The sequence below is a fragment of the Nomascus leucogenys genome, chromosome 8, assembly GCF_006542625.1.
Source record: "Nomascus leucogenys isolate Asia chromosome 8, Asia_NLE_v1, whole genome shotgun sequence".
Lineage (NCBI taxonomy): Eukaryota > Metazoa > Chordata > Mammalia > Primates > Hylobatidae > Nomascus > Nomascus leucogenys.
Genome location: NC_044388.1, coordinates 69,309,049 through 69,332,105, shown reverse-complemented (window position 1 = coordinate 69,332,105; position 23,057 = coordinate 69,309,049). Strand labels below are relative to the sequence as shown.

At 38.0% G+C, this 23,057-nt stretch overlaps 1 protein-coding gene across 2 annotated transcripts in view; it reads right to left on the bottom strand.

Moving 5' to 3' along the window:
• Positions 1–23,057, bottom strand: part of CDKAL1 (CDK5 regulatory subunit associated protein 1 like 1) — a 700,650-nt gene that overhangs the window by 325,190 nt on the left and 352,403 nt on the right. The gene's annotated exons all lie outside the window — the stretch shown is intronic.

Genomic DNA, 23,057 nt, shown 5'->3' with positions numbered 1-23,057 from the left:
CTCTGATGCCCCCACTCCCCATTGGCCCTCCCGCGGCCACCCAGCTCCTCACACAGGGGGGAGCTCTCATTCCAGTAATAAACCCTTAGTCCCATGGCTCACAGTGGTTTGGCTTCCCTTGATTAACCCTTAACTGCTACACGTACCTCCTAGTCCACAATTGTTGGAGGACTACCTAGCAGTATTTTTTGTTTTGTCTTTTGGAAGTTTTTATTACTATTTTTTTCTTCATAGTCATTTTTTTTTTCAATTTTTTAATGTTATGTTCCATATAACAAAATGTATCATCTTAACTAATTTTGTTTTTGTTTTGAGACGAGGTCTCACTCTGTCATCCAAACTGGAGTGCAGTGGCACAATCTCGGCTCACTGCAGCCTCTACCTCCTGGGATCAAGCGATTCTCCTGCCTCAGTCTCCCAAGTAGCTGGGACTATAAGCACATGCCATCATGCCTGGCCAAATTTTATATTTTTATAGAGACAGGGTTTCGCCATGTTGCCCAGGCTGGTCATCTTAACATTTTTTAAGTATACAGTTAAGACATATTGAATGATTCATATTGTTGTGCAACCATCACCAACCATCAATCTCCAGAACTTTTTCATCTTGCCAAATTGAAACTCTATACACATTACACAGTAACTCCCCAATTCCGTCTACTCCCTGAGAATCACTATTTTACTTTCTGTTTCTATGATTTTGACTACTTTAAGTACTCATGTATGTGTTATAATGTGTATGTATAATTTCATATGAGTTATAATTACATAATGTGTTATATATCTGTTATAATCCATCTTTTTGTGACTGGCTCTTTTCTCTTAATATTAATATCCTCAGGGTTCATTTATGGTGTAGCATTTGTTAGAATTTCCTTCTGTGTTCTAGTACATGTCAGACTCTGACTGATAAGAAGGGACTTACTTCTTCCACTTTATTTGTTTTGTCCCTCATTTTCCATATTACTGCCTTCTTTCGTGTTTAGATGTTTTTTAGTGGTGAAACAATGTTTAAATTCCTTTCTCATTTCCTTTTGTATACAAATGGTCCCTGACTTTTAATGTTCAACTTACAATTTTTAACTTCATGGTGGGTTTATTTGGACATAACCCCGTCATAAGTTGAGGAGTGTATGGACAATGGTTCAACTTACAACTTTTTGACTTTGTGATGGGTTTATCAGGGTATTAAATGCATTTTCAGCTTAGATATTTTCAACTCACAATGGGTTTATTGGGAAGTAGCCCCATCATAAGTTGAGGAACATCTGTGTATTTTATATGTATTTTCTTTGTGGTTGCATTGGAAATTATATTTAATATCCTGAACTTATAGCACTCTAATTCGGATTTATACCAGCTTAACTCTAATAACATACAAAAACTCTGCTCCTTTAAATCTCTGTCCTCACTCCTTTCAACTGCTTATGTTACAAAATTATACCTTTATATGTTGTGTGTCCAAAAACATAAATTTAAAAAAACAAACTTAAATGCATTAGTCTCTTAAATTATATAGAAAACAAAACATGGAGTTACAAACCAAAGTTATAATCATACTAGCTTTTAGACTAACCATCACCTTTTTAAAAAACGTTAGTCGTTACTCTCTAAGATCATGTAGAAAACAAAAAGTGGAGTTACAATCTGTTGTTACAATACTACTAGCTTTAATAATTTCCCATGCCTTTATCTTGACTGAGATGTGTATTTCTTCAAAGGGTTTCGGGTTATTGTCTAGTGTCCTTTCACGCCAATCTGCAGGACTCTCTTTGGTATTTCTTACAGGGTAAGTCTAGTGGTAACAAACTCCCTTAGCTTTTGTTTACCTGAGAATGTCTTATTTTCTATCTCACTTTTGAAGAACAGCTTCGTTAGATATAGGTTCTTTGGCTGTCTAGGTTTGTTTTGTTTTGCTTTGTTTTTTCTTTTTCCTTTTATGTTGGCCCACTGGCTTCTGGGCTCCAAGGTTTTGAGGAGAAATATGTGGAGAATTTCATGGTTCCTTTGCATGTGAAGAGTTGCTTCTCTCTTGCTGCTTTCAAGATACTCTTTTTTTCTTTCGACAGTTTGATTATAATGTGTCTCGATGTGGGTCTCTGAGTTCATCCTACTCGGAGTTCGTTGGGCTTCTGGGATGTTTACATTCATGTCTTTCATCAAATGTGGGAAGTTTTCCACCATTATCTCTTCAAATATTCTCGTCGCCCCTTTCTCTCTTCTGGAATTTCCACAATGCACATGTTGATCTGTTTCATGGTGTAAGGTTCCACAGGTCCCTTATACTCCATTCATGTTTCCTCATTCTTTTTTCTTTCTGTTCCTCAGACTGAACAATTTTGATTGTCCTATTTTCAAATTCAAATTCTTTCTTCTGCCTGCTCACAATTGTCTTTGAATCTCTCTAGTGAATTTCTCATTTCCGTTATGGTATTTTTCAGCTTTAAAATTTATTTTTGGCTTCTTTATAGGTTGTCTATCTCTTTCTTAATATGTCTATTTTGTTTATACATTGTTTTCTCGACTTCCTCATGTCTTCCTTTAGTTCATGAACATCTTTACAACAGTTATCTTAAAGTCTTTGTCTAAAATATAGGACATCAGATTTTTATCAGGAACAGTTTGTTGGTTTTATTTTTTCCTTTCAGTGGGACACATTTTCCTGTTTCTTTGTATCCCTCGTGATTTTTGGCTGAAAACTGGACATTTGAATCTAATAATGCAGTGATTCTGGAAATGAAATTTTCCTCCTTCCCAAGGGTTTGCTGCGGCTTTTGGTTTTATTTTGTTTTGATTTGATTTGATTGATACAGGCAGTCTCTAAGTCAATAATCTGCCTGAGGTGTAAACTTAAGGTCCTCTCAGATGTTTTCTGAGTCTGTGCCTCTTCCTGGCCACATGTAATGACTTTCTTTTTTTTTTTTTTCTTTTCTTTTTTCTTGAGATGGAGTTTCGCTCTTGTTGCCCAGGCTGGAGTGCAATGCCGCAATCTCGGCTCACCGCAACCTCTGCCTCCTGGGTTCAAGCAATTCTCCTGCCTCAGCCTCCCGAGTGGCTGGGATTATAGGCATGCGCCACCACACCTGGCTAATTTTGTATTTTTAGTAGAGATGGGGTTTCTCCATGTTGGTCAGGCTGGTCTCAAACTCCGGACCTCAGGTAATCCACCTGCTTCAGCCTCCCAAAGTGCTGGGATTACAGGCATGAGCCACCGTGCCAGACCCACATGTAGTGACTAACTTTCCTCATACGTGTCCAGTTGCTTTGGAATGCCCTAGTTTCCAGGATCTGGCTCCCAAAATGGAAATAGAAAAAAATGAAGGGGTGAAAAAGGGACTGAATCTTTATTGTTTTTCTTTATGAGATGGGGTTTCGCTATGTTGCCCAAGCTGGTCTTGAAGTTCTGAGCTCAAGCAATCCTCCCACCTTGGCCTCCCAAAGTGTTGAGATTCTAGGTATGAGCCACCATGCTCAGCCCTGGACTAGACCTTTAAATTCCCTGAAACTCACATCAGTTAAAGGAGGAGGGGCTTGCAACAATGCAGGGAGGGCACAAAAACAATGGTTGCCCACCACTTTGTCTGCAGCTCTTGATCAAAAGCAGCAATCAGCACCCACATCTCCAATATCTGGATCCTTATTGTGCACCCTACATCGTGCAAGCTGCTTGCAAGCTTCTCTTAGACCAAGTGTATGGCTGCCTACCCCAAGGCTGAGGGATAGGGGTGTGTAGCTGCTACCAAGCATAACCACAATTCACCATCCTAGCCTTCCACTGGAAATTGTACACCTTTAGTAGATTCAGAGTTCCAAAACAGTTACATCAAACAGGTTCTGTCAGTGCATTTGTTGTCTAGTTGGGGAGACAGATTCCTGGTGCTTTCTACTCTGCCATCTTCCCAGAATCCTCTTCTGCATAGTCACTTTTCAGACTATAATTTCTAATCCCAGAAGGACTTATGTTTATTATGAAAAAACAAAGCAAGCCCAACTCTGCTCCGCGATATAAGTGCACATGGGCTTCAGTTTCATTTGTTCCATAGGGAAGGTTATAAGCACTTCTGAATAAAACTCATTTTCTATTTAGAAGCAGCATCTTTGTTACCAAAATTTTCTCCTCAGGCACTGTGTGCAAGTACATAGAAAATGCAATCATGGTTGAGAAATCAAACTAAAGCATATAGAAGCATAAAATCATCTCACCTTCTTCAGTAAATATATAAGGAGCACTGTGAAAGCAACAAAGCTAAAAAAGGGAACATCAAGATCAATCTCTGAACACTTCTAAAATGTTATTACTAATACTCAATTATAAAATCTCAAAGGAACTAAGGCTGAGTAAAGTAATGAACATGTATTTACCAATTCAAGCAGCACTTTATTCAAGAACACATCTCCAAATAATGATGCTTGGGAAGATTAAAGGAGAGAGTATTTCAAAGACTAACATCCTCAGAAAAGCTTTGAAATAGAAATTAAGATATTCACCATTAAAGTTGTTCGTGTGTGTCTGTGTTTGTGTGTTAGAAAGAGCAAGAGTGAGAGAGAGAGTGAGAGGAGAGGTGTTTTTAGTTTGACTGTTCAAATATAGACATTTGGCATCGATTTTTGGTGAATAGGCCTGGCAAGCAGATATGTTAAAAATAATTTGATTTTTCCACCCTGAAGTCACATATTCAAACTTGCACATCTTCCCTCAAAAAATTGGTAACTTCCTGTTACAATGAATGTCATTCAGTCTATAGAATACAGTGACAGCCAAAGTAGAGGAGAGAAAAATGACTTACTACTTATGGGAAAAGCCCCAGGATCACAACTAAGCATATGGCTGCTCTCCGGGATGGGTTCTGTCCCAACGCACTCTTCATCCATCACCCATTTAGACCACCCAAATGACCTGCCGTCACCCCCTTGCCAATAACCATTCTTCTGTTATTGCCTTTTGGAAAGCTCCCTCTTTTCTCTCTCTCCCTTTTTGTATGCCATACCCATATTATCATTTGTTTTTACTCTACACTCTGTCTTTAAGCGATTTCACCAATATTATGGTTTTATATATAATCTATATGTAAATAATGGTCAATTTTACATCTGCATTCCAGATTCCTTTTTCAAACTCCAGATATAGCCATATATTCAACTGCCTGCTTGGGAATTTCCCTTTGATATCTCACAGGCATTTCAAAATAACATGTTCAAACTGGAACTCCAGAACTTCTTGCTCAAATAGTTGCCTCTTCCAGTCTTCCACGTTCAGTACATTGTACCTTATCCATAAACCTGGGAACTATTAATGTCTCCCTCTCTTATTCACATCTCATAGCTAAACTCAGTTTATTAATGGCCCAATAAATACATTGTGTGTGTGTGTGTGTGTGAAGCCACCACGTGATTTCTTTAAGTAGCCTCTTCTCTGGTCCCTCCACTTACATTCTGAACCTCTACAATTTATTCTCCACACAGCAGCTACTGATCCTTTGGAAATGCAAATCAGATGATGTCATTTCACTGCTAAAACCTTGAGATAAAGGTTCTTGAGATAAAGTTCAACATTTCTAACTTGGTCATTTACAAAGACAGTAATAATCCACAGTGTTAGAAGTCAGGGGGACAGTGCTTACCGTAGACGGACAGCTGAAAGATAAGAAACTAGTTTCTGGCCGAGGCAGGCAGATCACCTGAGACCAGGAGTTTGAGATCATCCTGGCCAACAGGGCGAAACCCTATCTCTACTAAAAATACAAAATTAGCTGGGCATGATGGCACGCACCTGTGGTCCCAGCTACTGAGGAGGCTGAGGCATGAAAATTGCTTGAGCCCGGGAGGCAGAGGTTGCAGTGAACCGAGGTTGCGCCACGGTACTCCAACCTGGATGACAGAGGAGACTCTTGTCTCAGAAAAAACAAACAAACAAACAAAAAAACAACTAGGAAAGAAAAGATAAGAACCTAGTTTCTGAGTTGCTGGAAAAGCTCTGTTTCTTTACTTTTTTTCTTTTTTTTCTTCTTTCAGACAGAGTCTCGTACTCTTGCCCAGGCTGGAGTGCAGTGGTGCAATCTCGGTTCACTGCAAGCTCCACCTCCCAGGTTCACGCCATTCTCCTGCCTCAGCCTCCCGAGTAGCTGGGACTACAAGCGCCTGCCACCACGCCCGGCTAATTTTTTTTTTGTATTTTTAGTAGAGACAGGGTTTCGCCATGTTAGCCAGGATGGTCTTGATCTCCTGACCTTGTGATCTGCCCGCCTCGGCCTCCCAAAGTGCTGGGATTACAGGCGTGAGCCACCGCGCCTGGCCTCTAAAGCTGTTTCTTAATCTGAGTGCTGGTGACATAGTTCTGTCCAATTTGTAAAAAAATCACTAAACCATACACTGAAGATTTGTTCATTTTCTTGTATATATGTTATAGTTGAATAAAAATATTAAATAAAAATCCAAGAGGAAAAAAACAGACTCTGCAAATGGAGGCAACAGTCGCAGAAATACTATCTTCATATACGTACATCACCAAAAGGGCTACTTAATATGTATCTGTCTCTCAGACAAGTCTCTGCCCACATGCCCGTTCTCCTGTCCTCTCCCGGCCTCTCTCTCTCACCCACACAGAGCAAGCACCAGTGAGACAATCATCACTAGACTTCAAAGAAAACTCCAAAGTTCATATAATAATACATGAGCTCCAATGGTCATTACCTTGTCATGAATATGAAAGAGGACACGTCTCATTGATTTTCAGTATATGACTGCTACTGAAACTATTACAAATTATGCAATACCTAAAGGATAATGACTTTTCATTTTAGTATTTAACTCTCAGGACATAAATTTACACAAATGATAAAATATTCTATCACGTGTTTATAAAACATTCCCTTAAGAAATGTTACTCATATTTTTTAACTTCCACAGCACATTACTTAGGCAGGGATACTACAGTAAGATGTTGCAAAAGAAAGTTTGCATTTTCCTCCTTTACCAAAAAGTCCATTCGCAAAAAAGCAGGTGATTGCATGAAGAGAAACGAAATGACTACTGCACAGGTGTTGCTTAAAAGTGACATATCTGACAGGGGAACAGATGTTTTGGGGGAAACTCTTTGAATAAGCACACAGTTAATGACACTCAGCCTCATCATTAAATTTAACAGCAGCCTTTTTCTCTCAAGTAGCCCATATATGATGTGCCCCTAGGAATATCTACTTACGATGCTGGTGCTGTTATTTGCATACTGCATCAGAACACGGCCATGTGACAGTACTGATCAGGAGAGAAGCCTTGTGCTTCTCACAGCTTACTAAAGCAGCAGAATCATTAGCACTGACATATTTCACTACAGCAGTTGGAAGACTATCTTTTAAATGGTAGGAGCCATCAAAAAATGGTTTTCACTCCATCACTTTACATATTGGCCTTAGAAATTGGCTTTAGAATAATTTTATGTTTTTCGCCCCTTTTTTTAATAAGGATTGGGCCAAACACACAATGTCTAAGGTAGCATCTATGTGCCAAATTCTATATAGTATAAATTGAAAGGAGACAGACTATTTAATTTTAAACTCTCTCCATAAAAGTTATTACGGGTGAAAAGTTGAAGACTAGAATACTGAGAAGGTAAAGCAGAATTGTAATGGTTCCCTACAATAGTAAGAACAGAGGGTGCTAGCATCTCTAATCATTGAGCATTTTATCAATGCTTAAAGCAGACACAGCATGGTCATAAAAGTAAACATTTATGTCACCTTGGTCAGATCGCTTAGATCCTCTTTGCCTCAGTTTCCTCATCAGTAAAATGAGGATAATAGTAACAACTTCACAGAGTTATGAGAATAAAAATTTTAAAAATGTTTTGTTGAGATGGAGTTTCGCTCTGTCGCCCAGGTTGGAGTACAGTGGCATGATCTTGACTCACTGCAACCTCTGCCTCCTGGGTTCAAGTGATTCTCCTGCCTCAGTCTCCCAAGTAGCTGGGATTATAGGCATGGGCCACCATGCCCAGCTAATTTTGTATTTTTCAGTAGAAATGGTTTTTCACCATGTTGACCAGGCTGGTCTCGAACTCCTTACCTTGGCGATCCGCCTGCCTCAGGCTCCCAAAGTTATGGGATTACAGGCGTGAGCCACCACACCCAACCAGAGAATAAAAATAAAATTAATGACATAGAAATTGCTTAGCATTGTACCAGGTAAATATTATTTCACCAATAAGTGGTTTTAAAAAGCAGCATCATTCTGTTCACAAGATCCACTGCAGCAAGAACAAGACAAATTACGCCCTGAAAATAACACCTCATTAATAAGACATACTGTGGTGTCGTGGCTAAAGAATAAGAGGGCCGGGCGCAGTGGCTCAAGCCTGTAATCCCAGCACTTTGGGAGGCCAAGGCAGGTGGATCACGAGGTCAAGAGATCTAGACCATCCTGGCAAACATGGTGAAAATACAAAAATTAGCCAGGTGCAGTGGCGGGTGCCTATAGTCCCAGTGACTCAGGAGGCTGAGGCAGGAGAATCACTTGAACCCGGGAGGTGGAGCTTGCAGTGAGCCAAGATTGTGCCACTGCTCTCCAGCCTGGCAACAGAGCGAGACTCCGTCAAAAAAAAAAAAAAAAAAAAAAAAGAATTAGAAGAAAAATGATCCTAGGAAACTGTGTCTTGATTGGACTGTGTTCACTAGAGTTAGTCATATAACATGAGCAAGTCACGCAGCCCCCTGACTCTCCATTTCTATACAAATAAAATGTGGTATTTAGTAAGGGGATCTTCAAGATACCTCTTGGAACTTGGGAGCCCTTGAATCTTAGCATAAGCTCCTTTGAGCAACACAAATTAGGAGAAAATTGTTTTATAAAAGCTTTAATCATAAAATTATTTTAAATAGGGAGTTTTATATGTAAAAATAAAAAAGTTTATATATGATTGACTTCACAAAACATTATTTTACTCAATAATTTTCACGAGATGTTAAGTAATGCTTGGTTTATCAGTACTCTCAGTAAGCATTCCTAATCCTACTGAATCCATAGAATTTAGAAGGAGGGACCAGGTTTCCATCTCTTTGATTTCAGATGCCAAGAAAAATAGTTACCATCAATAATCAAGAGTAAGGCCACTTCAGAATCATAATACCCCTTATAAAAATGAGCTCATTCTTGACAAGAACCCAGGGAAAGCCTAAGCAGGAGGCCACTGTCGCAATGGCAGTCACATTTAGAGAAGCTGCTCCAGTCATGATTTAGTGTGCCTACACATCTCAGAGTATCCCAACTGGAGATGGCTACACAATTATTAAGAACAAGAATTCCAAATGTCACAGGAGGCATGGTTGGAGGTGAGGGACATGAATGAGCAGACAGAATGAAATTTACTAAATAACTGAGGACCAAGAGAGTATCTAGAGGGATAAAGACAAGCAGAACAAGAACACACATACACAAACCAACAAGGGACAGGGAGGTAAATGGAAGCAAACGAAACAAAATTCAGTAAAAAGAGTAAAAAGAGCCCAACAAGTCCCTCATTACAGAATGCAGCTGTCACAAACTAATTATACACCCAAGAGGAGCTGGGCCATCCTTCTACACCCAGAAGTAAATGAGTAAAGATCTGTTGATTAACAAGACTATACCCTAAAGAGTAGCAACATTTTCATGGTTTTCTCCAAAGAATCGGCAACTTGATTTTATCAATTCTTCAGACTTTTGACTGAGTCATTCATATAATCCAATCTTAAATAGATTTTTATTGTATTTTAATTACTTTAAAAATGTATTTTTAATTAATAATGAAATAAATGTACTTTTAATTATTTTATAATTAGGAAAAGAAAAGTAATTCATGCTCATTGTAGGAAATAAAGATAATGAACACTTGCTGTAAATATTCCATAGAATATAAAATTAAAATAACTTAATCCCACCACTGAGAGATAATAATCACTTAGATTATTTTATTTCAATTCAGTCTTTTTTCTACACATACACAAAGACTTTTTCCTATATAATTAGGATAATATTGTAGTCCCTTACTAAAAAAGTAGACTTATCTGAATATATAACTGAAGATTGGTGGAAAAAAAGACACAAAATTAGAGCTATTTCTAGAAAGACTTCCCTGATACTTGTTTTTTCTATATTACAGATGTATGTTATCTGAGGCATCTGGCTGCCCACTAGATTCCCAAGGACAAAAGAGGCCAGGACATGTGGCCTCATTCTCACTCTGGCTTGCGGCAGGATTGGGAGGCCTCTGCTTTAAGGGACTTGGCATACTAATCACTTCTTCATCTGAGCCTGCATCTTTCCACCTCCACTCTTGCCCAATTCATTCCTACTGGGGGTCAGGAAATACAGTCTCTTTTCTTGTGGTGTCCCATCTGACTTACTCATTTCTGAACAAATGTCTACGAGTGAATCAACTTTAATTAAAGGGCCTTTTGGGTGCTGATTAGGTCATGACAGCTATTCCCTCAGGAATGGGATTAGTGTACTTATAAAAGAAGCCCAAGAAAGCTTGTTCGCCCCTTCTGTCATGTGAATAAACAGTTAGAAGGCACCATTTTTGATGGCGAGAGCATGCCTTCACGAGATACTGAATCTGTTGGCACCATGATCTTAGATTTCCTAGCCTCCAGAACTGTGAGTAGTAAATCCATGCTGTTTATACTCATTCTAAGGCATTTTGTAATAGCAGTCCAAGTAGACTAAGGCACAGGTCCAAGTAGAAAATAATTTCTGAAACCATCCTCCGAACCCAAGAACACTTTCAGCTGATTGAACTGTACATAACAGAGTTCCAAGGTCACAGCTCCCTTTGAGAAGAGAGATTTATTTTGAGAAAGGTAGGGAGTGGGGAGGGAGGGAGCTTTCATCTCGGTGATCCCTCCTACCTTACATCCCCAACTTGCTAATATCTGGTAGTCTCAATTTCCAACAGTGGTACACAGAATCCTAAACTGGAATGTTAACAGAAAAATGAATGAACCACATTAATTTGATGAGTTTACAAATCAAACATGACTATATATATTTATTTCTAAGCCAAAAAACTCAAACCATGGTTTTCATTATTGATTTAAAATAAGTATTCTTTATTTTACTTAGCACTAGAAACTACTCATTTAAGCAATTACAAAAATATGCATTTTATATCAAATGAATGTATTCAACTGTTGGACTTATGAATTTGTTTTGGTCAAGATTTCTTATCTATTCTTCCTACCCCATTTTTAAATTGCATAAAATGACTTCAAAAGAAAAAAAGAGGCCAGGCGTGGTGGCTCACACCTGTAATCCCAGCACTTTGGGAAGCCAAGGTGGGTGGATCATGAGGTCAAGAGATCGAGACCATCTTGGCCAACATGGTGAAACCCCGTCTCTACTAAAAATACAAAAATTAGCTGTGCGTGGTGGCAGGAGCCTGTAGTCTCAGCTACTCAGGAGGCTGAGGCAGGAGAATCGCTTGAACCTGGGAGGCAGAGGTTGCAGTGAGCCAAGATCGCGCCACTGCACTCCAGCCTGGCAACAGAGCAAGACTCTATCTCAAAAAAAAAAAAAAAAAAAGAAAGAAAAAAGAAAAAAAGAAGCCATTTCCAATCCCAATCTCTTCAATTTTATCTGTCAGTGTTCCCTTTCAGTCATTGCTCACAATGCTATTTTTGTATGTTTGTTTTATATATTCCCAATAATGTTGGAGACCAGATGTAAGTGGTGGCATATCAGAGGCTGCAGTAGAGAGACAGAAATAAGATATTTATCAAAAGGGCCACTGGATAAAGAAAGTTGAGGGACAAAACTTTTGGGAGTGACTATTGAAATATGCATATTTCCATAGTAATCACGCAACCAGATATGTTTTTGGGTATGGTGGTGCTTACAGAAGGGTTGTTTTGGGAAGCCATTCCCGTTCTTTCCAGGAATGATTATAAACAGTGGCAGTTTAACCATGCTAAAAAGATAGAGACATGACAGACTTCTCATGACTGCGGATGTTAGATGTTACTTGCAAATTCTGAAATCTCCTCTGGAAATTATCAACATGATGATGATAAGAACATACTGAATGAATGCATCTCTATTCTTGTCCATCTTTCCTACAAAGAGGTAAGGCATTTGAGTTCATTCTTCTAATAGACACTTTAGATTCTGAATTCTAAAAATGAATAGCTGAGCAAGTGTATGGGGAAATGGAAACATACACTACTGAGAGAAGTACAGGAGTGCATTTAGGTAATATCCAGCAAAATGGAAAATAAGCATATTAATTAACCCACAATTTCATTTACAGGTAAGGAATCCTGAAGTAACTCTCACATATGCATAAAAGGAAATAAGTGCAAATGTTCATTACAATTGCATTGTTTGTAATTGGAAACAACCCAAATATCCATCACCAGATGAGTAAGTTGTAAATTCACATGATGTAATACTATAGAGCTATTAAAATAAGTAAAACAGATATATGGACAAATATGGATAGGTCCATAAAAGAAAACAGTGAGTTAAAAGAGCAAAGCTGAAAAATATTTGAGAGTATAAAACCATTATTTAATATTATAAACTTACAAAACATATACATAGAGAAAAAAGATACACAACAGATTCACGGCAGCAGTTACTTCTGGTAGAGAAGCAGGTGAAGAGAACCTGGTAGGAGGTGATAGAGAACTTCAACTTTATCTATAACATATTATTTCATTAAAAAAACAAAAACAAAAAGAATCTAAAGAGCACATGACAAAACTAAGATTGTTTATTCTCTGAGGAAAATTCACCAGTGCCAGTTATCTTACCTACTGTATATGTTTTTTAAAACACAGGGTCTCACTATGATGCCCACACTGGTCTTGAACTCATGGGCTCAAAAGATCCTCCTGCCTTGGCCTCCCAAAGTGCTGCGATTGCAGGCATGAGCCACCGCATTTTGTATCTTATGTGTTATTTTTGTAAAAAACTAAAGTTTAGAAGTGTATAACTTAGAGGAGAAATTAAATTAACCATTATCTCTATAATGGGGGCAGTTGTTAAACCTGCAACACTCAAACATGAAGTGAAAGACTTTCTTCAAACTTCCCAAATGGAAAATCTCTGATTCAGAAGTGTAGCCTTTATAAAGAAAAGCATCACTCAAACTTCTTTTATAAAACCAGAGCAGCTTACATTTAAAACCTGTAAAAAATTTGAAGCATTAATAAGTTTCTCCCTAAGGCCACATAAAGAGATATCCATTATATGTTTAAAATACAGCAAAAAAAAAAAAAAAAAAAATTATGTGGGGTGTAGGCTAAGAGGTTAATTCTTCTAAGTTCTAGTACTGGTAAATTTACCACTGTTAATTTAGGAAGACCATCTGGAATGGTATGGTAAGGAGAAAATAATTTTCATTGCATATATACTGATTTTATAAAACAATATCTGACCAAAAAATAGTTAATTTTTTAAAGAATCAAATAGTTGAGGTCAATAATGTGCTGACCTAGAAATTAATGCATCAGGCTGTCACCAAAATAACACTTTAGATACTTAGTGTGCAGTCAATAAGCTAATGAACTACCAATATCCTTGACAGCAATTCCATTCTCTTTGATTAAAATGTACTCAGCACACAATTACAGGTCAAAAATATGAAACATATTTCTTTCCTATGTATTTATAATTCCATTTATAATCACACCATTTGAATGCTTCAACAAGGACTGCATTATTAACATAAAATAATGTTAATTTCTGCCCTAGTAAGAAACAACTCAATCTTTTTGTTCACATACTACTATACAATTACTCATGATCATCATCATTATCATTGTCGTGAGTTCTTGTGCACTTAATGCCCACGACTGTGCTTAGCTCTCTGCATACATTTCTTCATTTTTATCCCTATCACAACTCTATGAAGTTGGTTCTGTTATTATCCTCATTTTGCAGAATAGGCAATTGAGGATGGAGATGCTAAATATATTATCTCAAGGCACACAGATTTAGCAAATAGGAGAACAGTTGCTTCATTGGACTACAGAAGTATGTAACCACTGCATATTCTACATACTATCAGATAGAAAGCCTTAGAAACAATATAAATAAATGTAACTATGCCCAGAACAAAAAATTATTCAATGACATATTTATACTTTGAAATTTACATTATCCTTCCCCCCACAGTCAGGCCCTCCCCAACTGAATAATCCAGCCATATATGCCTACACATATATCCCTTACTCTTTATTATGATTATTGAAAAGCAGTTGCTACAGGCATGAGATATAAATTGAACCATTCAGTTATACAGTGGGGGCGCAAGCATGTTGAATGCTATTGTTCTTTTGCTTTGAGGCAAGCAAAAGGCCAGCGAACACCTCATGGCACTAGGCTGTAAACTGCATTCAGTGCAGCAACTTGAATGAATCATGATTATCTAACTGACTCCAGTCAAAACCCCAAAGAATTAGTACATTATTAAGATGTCCTAATGTGCTTCTTTTGTGATGCCAAGTCAAAAATACCAGCTATTAAAAATAAGGCAGCACAAAGAGATGCGTTTTGGGGATCATTCCAGACCCACCTACAGGGTAATGCTGTTCTGCTTTCAACAGCTGTTTCTACTCACCTGCGGTAAGGCAGGTGCAGGACAAAAGAAGCCAATGTCTCTGCACCTGCTCCCTCAAATTCAACTCAGGTAAATCAGTAAAAGTGACCTTTGTGAACCTGTCACCAGGAGCAGATGCTTAGTGAAAGACCAGGAGGTTTTCATCCACTTGACTTTGCCTCAGTTTAATTCATTCAATTTAACCAATCTGATCAGATTCTATTGACAGATGCTTAAGGCAACTGCTTCCAAAAAGGTTGGCTTATCTAGGAAAATGCTGTCGGAAAATACTGGAACAAAATCTTTCCAGGCCAACCTGGAAGTGGATAGTTCATATGAGGTCAATAAAAACTCCTTAGAATCAATTTTAAAGTGAGAACTGCTTTGTTAAACCTAGATGACTGTATAGATGGAGAAAGGTTATGAGTATATGTTTTGTGTAATTTTTATGACAGGAAACCTCAAACATATATATAAATATATAAATATACAGTATGGTATAATTAATCCTCATGCTCTTTATTAGTCAGCTTCAACAACAAGTATCACCCCTTGGTCACCTAGCCACATGCTCTCAACCAAGGATTTTGAGGCAAATCTCAGATATGTCATTTCACCTATAAATATTTCATTATTACCATACCTTAAAAAGTTTTAATTTTTACATTGTATCAGCACTCAAAATTGTACTTGTCTTATTAATTGTCAACTTTGAAATAGTTTGTTTGAATAAGGATCCATATACAGTCCACATATTGCAATTCTCTTTTAAGTCTCTTTTCATCTGTGAAGGAGTCCCCACTTCAGTCTCTCTCCCTCTCCCTCCCTACTGCTCCCCACCTCTTTCTTCGTTGAAGAACTGTGTCTTTGGTCCAGTAAAGAGTTTCAAAGTCTGGATTTTGCTGACTGCATCCTTTAAGAACGGGAATGTCCCATGTCTTCTTCATTACCTTAACCGAATTTAAGTTCCACTTTTTGGTAAGATTTCTCTGTCAGGGGAGACGGTGCAAACACTTATTTTTAATACAGATACATATGCAACAAGAACAAGTCACACAAGTGCAGAAGAGGCAAGACATGAAAAAACAGCAACTCTAAGGATGCTGCAGTAATTGAAAGTAGAGTTGAGAAAAAAACAACTCTGTAGATAAGACTAAAATTAAAAAAGAAAAACAGCTGACCAAGAGAAAAGCAGAAGAGTCCCTTATGCATGTAAGAAATAAGCAGGATGGGCCGGGCGCGGTGGCTCACGCCTGTAATCCCAGCATTTTGGGAGGCCAAGGCGGGCAGATCACGAGGTCAACAGATCAAGACCATCATGGCCAACACGGTGAAACCCTGTCTCTATGAAAAATACAAAAATTAGCCGGGCATGGTGGCGCATGCCTGTAGTCCCAGCTACTCGGGAGGCTGAGGCAGGAGAATCGCTTGAACCCGGGAGGCGGAGGTTGCAGCGAGTCGAGATGGTGCCACTACACTCCGGCCTGTTGACAGAGCGAGACTCCATCTCAAAAAAAAAAAAAAAAAAAAAGACAAAAGAAAAGAAATAAGCAGGATGAGCGACAAAGTGTGAGATGAGATAAGAAGCGGAGGATGACTGACAGGCCACCCGGCGTCTGTCGGGTACTTTCCCAGGCATCGCCTCCCAGGATCTGCACTCCAGGGGAGTGTTATTAACTCACAGTAAGGACAGGCTGCAGCATGCCCACCTTCCTGCCGCTAACAAATTATCATGTCAGAGCTCAAGCCAGAGCCTTCCAACTCTTACTCAGTTCAAGACCACTAGTGCTAGAGAGTGGTGAGGAGATGAGAAGAGGAAGGACTAAGACACTGGGTCATGATTACACCTCATTACTGCCTTGTAGAGAAACTCCTTCCAACGCTCAAAATGAACACACCATACTGCCTGTAACTCATGTGGTAGCCATGTAAATCACTGGTTAAGCCAAGAGCTCTGAGGCCAGAATGTCAGGGTTTAAAGCCTGACTCTGTCATCTACTACTTTTGTGCCTAGGGTAGCGGGGGAAAGGGGAGGCGCAAATTATTTATTCTTTCACCTGTTTTCTCATCTGTGAAAGGAGATAATTACAGCACCTCCATCTTTTGTGAGGATTAAACAAGTTAATGGAAAAAAAGCACTTAGATGAGGAACTAAAATATGGTAATTGCTTCATAAATATTCAATAGTATTATCTTAAGTTACTATTGTTTTTATTATTACATTGAATTTTTAAGCTATTATTGGTCACCAGTAAGAATTACAACATGACTTCTTGTCTGATGCCTTTACTTATAATCTAAATGCAACATTTCCCAAACAATTTGATGCAAATCGCCTGAGGCACTAATTAAAAAAGACTAATGGTACGACAGCATCTTAGACCCGCTGACGCAGAATCTCCCCAGGGAAAGAGTGTAAAAAACAAATTTTAAGCCAACACTCCACGAATGGCAAAGAAACAGTAGACAGCTCAAGAGAGAAAACCTGGAATGTCACCAGAAGGTTCAGATAACCACATTTATTTTCCATCAGATTGTATAAAATTACAATAGCTATCAGTAGAAAAATGTGATTTTATAAACATTTTTTCTTTTCTGAAAATACACAGAATTATCTATTGCTCACTGATTTTTCCACATCTATTGCTGAGCACTTTTTTCCTCATGAATGTGTACAGTGTTCCAGTCCGGGTGCTGACGATTTTATCACTAGAGAGGAAGTTCTTGAGAAGGAAAACTCCATAAGCACCACTTCCTGTGCATCTTGCTTAGAGTCTACAAATTGATAATTAAGCAATAAGAAACATCAAGATGTAGCTTACAGCACTAGTTATTAACATACATGGTGTGTACACTGTAAAACATCAGGCAGTAACTGCCCAAGGCAAGTGCTAACAGTCCCATAAACATACAGGTGTTTTGTCACTGTGTGACTATCATCTTCGAAGCTCAGGATTATTTTTTTCTTTCATATCATTAACTAGAAGTTTTTATTTGATGGAAAATCTACATAAAGGGAAATGTAGCCCGGGCACGGTAGCTCATGCATGTGATCTCAGCATTTTGTGAGGCCGAGGCAGGAGGATCACTAGAGCCCAGGGGTGTGAGACCAGCCTGGTCAACATAGCAAGAACTCATCTCTAAAAAAATTTTTTTTTACCCATCAAGCTGCCAATGACTTTCTTCACAGAGTTGGAAAAAACTACTTTAAAGTTCATATGGAACCGAAAAGAAGCCTACATTGCCAAGACAATCCTAAGCAAAAACAAACAAAGCTGGAGGCATCACACTACCTGACTTCAAGCTAGACTACAAGGCTACAGTAACCAAAACAGCATGATACTGGTACCAAAACAGAGATATAGACCAATGGAACAGAACAGAGCACTCAGAAATAACACCACACATCTACAACCATCTGATCTTTGACAAATCTGACAAAAATAAGAAACGGGGAAAGGATTCCCTATTTAATAAATGGTGCTGGGAAAACTGGCTAGCCATATGTAGAAAGCTGAAACTGGATCCCTTCCTTACACCTTATACAAAAATTAATTCAAGATGGATTAAAGACTTAGATGTTAGACCTAAAACCATAAAAACCCTAGAAGAAAACCTAGGCAATACCATTCAGGACATAGGCATGGGCAAGGACTTCATGACTAAAACAGCAAAAGCAAGGGTAACAAAAGCCAAAATTGACAAATAGGATCTAATTTAACTAAAGAGCTTCTCCACAGCAAAAGAAACTACCATCAGAGCGAACAGGCAACCTACACAATGGGAGAAAATTTTTGCAATCTACCCATCTGACAAAGGGCTAATATCCAGAATCTATAAAGAACTTACACAAATTTACAAGAAAAAATTAAACGGCCCCATCAAAAACTGGGCAAAGGATATGAACAGACACTTTTCAAAAGAAGACATTTATGCAGCCAACAGACACATGAAAAAATGCTCATCATCACTGGTCATCAGAGAAATGCAAATCAAAACCACAATGAGATACCATCTCACACCAGTTAGAATGGCAATCATTAAAAAGTCAGGAAACAACAGGTGCTGGAGAGGATGTGGAGAAATAGGAACACTTTTACACTGTTGGTGGGAGTGTAAATTGGTTCAACCATTGTGGAAGACAGTGTGGCAATTCCTCAAGTATCTAGAACTAGAAATACCATTTGACCCAGCCATCCCATTACTGGGTATATACCCAAAGGATTATAAATCATACTGCTATAAAGACACATGCACACGTATGTTTATTGCGGCACTATTCACAATAGCAAAGACTTGGAACCAACCCAAATGTCCATCAATGATAGACTGGATTAAGAAGATGTGGCACATATACACCATGGAATACTATGCAGCCATAAAAAAGGATGAGTTCATGTCCTTTGTAGGGACATGGATGAATCTGGAAACCATCATTCTGAGCAAACTATTGCAAGGACGGAAAACCAAACACTGCATGTTCTCACTCATAGGTGGGAACTGAACAATGAGAACACTTGGACACAGGGCAGGGAACATCACACACTGGGGCCTGTCATGGGGTGGGGGTATGGGGGAGGGATAGCATTAGGAGAAATACCTAATGTAAATGACAAGTTAATGGGTGCAGCAAACCAACATGGCACACATATACATATGTAACAAACCTGCACGTTGTGCACATGTACCATAGAACTTAAAGTATAATTTAAAAAAAAAAAGAAATTATGTTCCACCAAATAAAATTTTTTTTTTTTTAAAGATTAGCCAGGCATGGTGGTCCACGGCCGTAGTGCTAGCTATTTGGGAGGCTGAGGCAGGAGGATCGCTTGAGCCCAGGAGTTCAAGGCTGCAGTGAGCTATGATCATACCACTCTTCTCTGGCCTGTGTGACAGAAACAGACCCTGTCTCTTAAAACAACAACTACAAAAAAAGAGAAAAATGCACAGATCTTAAGCGAGTGAGTTCTGACAATCGTCTACTGTGTAGCCCAAACTACTCTAAAGATATAAAATACTTTCCTCTAGAAAGTAATCCTACGCACCTCATCAAACCATCTCTCCCTACCCTTGTGCCTGCAACAAGTATTCAGTTTTTTTTTCCTACCACAGATTATTTCCAGAGGTTCATGTAAGTGAAATCATATCTTGTACGTTTTTGTGTGTGTAATGCTTCTTTTACTCAGCATAATATTGTTAAATTCCTGTTATTGCTTACATTGGTAGTTTGTTCCTTTTAGTCACTAAATAATAGTTCATTTTGTGGATAAATTCCATTTTGTCCATTCTTCTACAGACAAACACATGGGCTGTTTCTAATTTTTGGCAGTTATGACTAAAATAGCTATGAACATGCTTATACAAGTTTTTTGTGACTAATTTTGACAAATTTCTCTTAGTAAATGAGTAGAGTTGCTGGATTACAGGATAAGTGCATGTTGACTTCAATAAGAAACTGTCAGACATTTTTCCAAAGTGGGTGGAAACCCCCATTCCCAGCAACAATGTATGAGAATTCCGGTTGTTCAACATTCTTGCCAACATTTAGTGCTGTTAATCTTTTAAATTCTGATGGTTGTACTTAATGTATAGGAGTATCTTATTGTAATTCACATTTGCATTTCCCTTGTGACTCATGTTGCTGAACACTTTTAATGTACATTTTGGTCATTCATATCTTCTTTTTTGAAGTATCTGCTCAAATCTTTTGCCCAGTTTAAAATTCAGTTGTTTGTCTTCATTATTGAGCTGTAAAAAATATTTATATGCTGGATATCAACCCTTTACCAAATAAATGTGAATATTTTCTCCCAGTTCATGTCTTGACTATTCATTTTAACAAAGCTCTTTAATTTTTGTTTTACATTTCTGGGACATTTATTACATTCACAGTGTTGTGTAACTATCACTACCATTTCCAAAGCTTTTTCATCACCTGAAACAGAAACTCTGTATCCATTAAGCAATAACTCCCCATTCCTCCCTTCACCCTGTTGCTGGTAACCTCTAATCTACTTCCTGTCTCCATGACTTTGCCCACCCTAGATATTTCACAAAAATGGGATCATACAATATTTGTCCTTTTGTGTCTAGCTTATTTAATTTAGCATAATGCTTTCAGGGTTCATCATGCTGTAGCATATATCCGAACTGCATTCCGTTTTATGGTTGACTAATATTAAATTCTGCATACATCCAATATTTTGTTTATCCATTCATGTGTTAATGGACACTTGGGTTGTTTCCACCTTTGGGCTATTGCAAATATGGCTGCAATGAACATCTGTGTATGTGTATCAGGTTGAGTCCCTGTTTTTAATTCTTTGGAGCATATACCTAGGAGAGAAATTGCTGGGTCAAATATTAATTCTATGTTTAACTTTTTAAGAAACAGTCAAATTGTTTTCCACAGCAGCTGCACCTTTTTACATTGCTACTATTCACAGCAATGTATAAGGACCAATTTCTCCACATCCTCACCAACACTTAGTTTCTATTTGGTTTTTAATTAAAGCGATCCTAGCAAGTCTGAAGGGTTTTGATTTGCATCACACTAAAGACTAAGAATGTTTTGAGCATCTTTTCATGTGCTTATCTTCTTTCGATAAATATCTATTCAAATCTTTTGTCCATTTCTAACTGGGTTGTCTTCTTGTTGAGTTGTAGTTCTTTTTTGTGGGGGAAGGGGGTGGCGTCTCCCTCTGTTGCTCAGGGTGGAGTGCAGTGGCATGATCTTGGCTCAATGCAACCTCTCCCTCCTGGTTCAAGCGATTTCTGGGAAATTTTTGTATTTTTAATAGAGATGGGGTTTCACCATATTAGCCAAGCTGGTCTCCAACTTCTGACCTCAAGTGATCCGATGCACCTCAGCCTCCCAAAGTGCTAGGATTACAGGTGTGTGTCACTGCGTCAGGCTGAGTTTTAGTTCTTTATGTATTCTAGAAATTAAGCCTGTATCAAATTTATAATTTGTAAATATTGTCTCCCAGTCTGTAGACTGTCTTTTCAGTTTCTTGATAATATCCTTTGATACATGACAGTTTTAAGTCTGATGAAGTCTAATTTATCTATTTTTTCTTTTGTTGCTTGTGCTTTTGGTGACATATCTAAGAATCCACTGTTAAATCCAAGGTAATAAAGATTTACCCCTGTGTTTTCTTCTAAGAGTCTTATTATTTTAACTCTTATATTTAGGTTGTTTTTCAATTTTGAGTTGATTTTTGTATATGGTGTAAGGTAGGGGTCTAACTTTTGTTCTTTTGTATGCAGAAATCTAGCACCATTTGGTGAAGAAACTATCTTTCCCCACTGAATAAATGTGGTTCCCTGGTCAAAAATCAATTGGCTACAGTTGTATGGGTTTACTTCTGGATTCAGTCCCATTCCATTGATCTATAGGTCTATTCCTATGCAAGTACCATGGTGTTTTGATTACCATAACTCTGTAGTAGGTTTTGAAATTGGGGAGTGTGAGTCCTCTAATTTTGTCCCATTTAAAGATTGCTTTGGTTACTCAGGGCCCTTGCAATTGCACGTGAATTTGAGGAATAGATTTTCTAGAACTGCAAAAAAAGGGGGGTGCTGTTGGAATTTTGCTAGGGATTGTGTTGAATCTGTAGATTACTTTGGGTAGTACTGACATCTTAACAATATTAAGTATTCCTATCCCTGAACATGAATGTCTTTACCTTTATTTAGGTCTTCTTTCATTTCTTTCAGTAGTGTTTCATAATTTATCACTTTTTTTTTTTCTTTTTTTAAGAGATGGGGCCTTGCTGTGTTGCTCAGGGTGGTCTCAAACTTTCAGGCTCAAGTGATTCTCCTGCTTCAGCTGGGACTGAGTAGCTGGGACTACATGCATGTGCTACAGCACACAACTTGTTTCATATTTTTTAGTGTACAAATTTTTCACCTCCTTGGTTAAATTTATTCCTAGGTATTTTATTCTTTCAGATGCTATTATAAATGGAATCACTTTCTTAATTTCTCTTTCAGATTGATTATGATTGTTCATTGCTGATGAAGAGAAACAACTGATTTTTGCACGTTGATCTTATAACCTACAACTTTGCTACATCTATTTCTTAGTTCTAGTAGTTTTCTTGTAGATTCTTTGGGATCTTCTATATTTAGGATCATATTATCTGTGAAGAGAGATTGTTTTACTTATTTTCCTATTTGAATGCATTTTACTTCTTTTTCCTGTTTCACTGCTCTAATTGGGAATTCGAGTACAACGTTGAATAGCAATGGTGAAAGCAGGCACCTTGTCTTGCTCCTGATCTTAGGGGGAAAGCTTTTATTCAGTCTTTCACCAATGAGCATGATGCTAATCGTGAGTTTTTCAGAAATGTCCTTTAATATGTTGAGAATGTTCTCTTCTACTTATAGGGTTTTTTAGTGTTTTTTTTTTTTTTTTTTTTCATGAACCTCATCATTCCTGAGATGAAGTGTTGGATTTTGGCAAATACCTTTTCTTCATTCA